Consider the following 2,073-nt stretch of genomic DNA (forward strand, 5'->3'; position numbering starts at 1 on the left):
CTTGAGAGGCCGTGCGCAGCAATAGGGGACCTCCCCAACACATACACGACTTGCACCTCTTTTCTCTCTTTTCTTAGTGTAATATTGTTAGATTTATTTTTATTGTCAAAACTTTAGTTTACTTCAATTTAAAGTTGGGTTTAAATATTTGTTTAAGTTAGTTTAAGAACCTTTTTTTAGATAAATTTTTATTCTCTCTCTTTTTTTTTATTCTTCTTCTTCTTATTCTTGTTCTTTTTCTTCTTCTTCTTCTTCTTTCTCTCTCTCTCTCTCTCTCTCTCTCTCTCTCTCTCTCTCTCTCTCTCTCTCTCTTGTTACTTCATTACTTTTTAAATACCTTGTTTAGATTTATTTTATTGAAGCTTTTTGTTCAAGTCAATTTTTTTTTAAGCAAGTATTTAAGTTTAATTTATTTTTGAAATCTTTGTTTAAGTTAGTTTAACGTTGAAGTTTAAGTTAATTTATTTTTTTTGTGTTTCAATCTATTGTTGGATTGAGTTTAATTTTTGTTCAAGTTATTGATTGGATTAAGTTTAAATTCTTGAGTTGATGTTTAATTGAGTTTTTTTATGGTTGAATGTTTAAGTTGATTCATAAAGTTTTCATCTTTAGGTTTTTTTTTTTTCCGAAATTTTAAATGTAGGTTTTATTTCTTGTCTGAATGCTTAATATAGGATTGTGTTCCGTATTTAAATTTGTTATCGTTTATTTTATTATGTGAATGGATTGTTGAGTAGGGATATTAATTGTGTTAATTATTCCTGTCGTCTATTTATCGTTATTAGTTTCTTGTCGTTAATTTTATTTGTGAGCTGTCTGTAGTTTATGTCTTGTTTCTTTTTAATTTCGTCACAAAATCTCAAAATCCTAGGAACTGAAACTGAACCGTGTTTAGTAAAAACTTCTTTTATTATTTTCTTTGGGATTATATGAAGTCCAGAATTAAACTGTGTTCCCTGAGGAGACGATATAACCCGTGGGCTAATTATTACACTTCTAAACTCCTATACTTGGGATGGCGTTTGCGCTGCTCATTTTTAGAGTGAGTCAAGTTTTTGGCGCCATTGTTGGGGAATGTCAGAGCTAGTTTCAAAATAGTTTTTTTTCCCTTTTATTTTGCTTTTCTTCATGAAAAAAAAAAGGTTTTGGGAAAAAAATGGTTGCACCTGCACCACGCACGCTCATAGATTTTTTGCAGGCCACACTAATCATTGCACCATCTTATGTTGCTTTACCTAATGATGCACTTAATTTTCTAATTAAGCATGGGAGGAGATCAGTCATACCTCAGTTCCACGGGACGGAACCTAAAGGTTCTTATCAACACCTAGCAAATTTTGAGTTGACTTGCAATACTGTTATTAATAGAGCTGGAATTGATGAATTTACTAAACTTCGTTTATTTCTTGCCTCTTTGAAGGATAAGGCAGAGATGTGGTTTAATTCTTTGAGACCTCACTCTATTTCTAATTGGGCTTATATGGAACATGAATTTCTACATAAGTTTTTTCCCTCATAAAGAATTCAATTTTTGTAGGAACAGATCATTTAGTTTATGCAGAAGGGTGACGAGACCTTCTAGACTAGTTGGGAGTGGTTCAAGGATCTGATAAATATTTGTCCACATCACGGGTTCGAATCCCAGAGGTTAGCCAATTATTTCTATACAAGTCTTACTTTTGAATGCAAACAGTTTGTCTAGAATATGTGCAATGGAGAATTATTCAAAAAGGAATCAGATCAGGCACTGTTATTCCTTGACTACTTAGCTGAAAATGCCAAACACTGGAATACACAATATGATTGGGCACCAATGGCAGTACAACCTCTTAGCACAATCGATAATGGAGCTAAATATGAGGTCAAATAGGAGAATGATCTCCAGGATTTTGTTGCTACACTGGAGTGGAGGGTAGAAAAATTAAAAAAGGAGAGTAGTTTTGATCAGATACAATCAGCAATTAGGTTAACAAAGCTCCAAATTAGCCATTCTCGAACACCTATAATCCGGAATGGAGGAATCACCTGAATTTCTCATGGAGGAATGATCAATTTGATCCATCTTTTTCACAG

General features: G+C 32.9%; 1 non-coding gene across 1 annotated transcript; it reads right to left on the reverse strand.

The window, feature by feature from the left end:
- Positions 1–1,527: 1,527 nt before the first annotated feature.
- On the reverse strand, positions 1,528–1,635 carry LOC131154689 (small nucleolar RNA R71). Its single transcript, XR_009136605.1, has one exon. It is a non-coding gene; the product is annotated as a small nucleolar RNA R71 (small nucleolar RNA).
- Positions 1,636–2,073: the final 438 nt, after the last annotated feature.

Source organism: Malania oleifera, chromosome 4 (genome assembly GCF_029873635.1).
Source record: "Malania oleifera isolate guangnan ecotype guangnan chromosome 4, ASM2987363v1, whole genome shotgun sequence".
NCBI lineage: Eukaryota > Viridiplantae > Streptophyta > Magnoliopsida > Santalales > Ximeniaceae > Malania > Malania oleifera.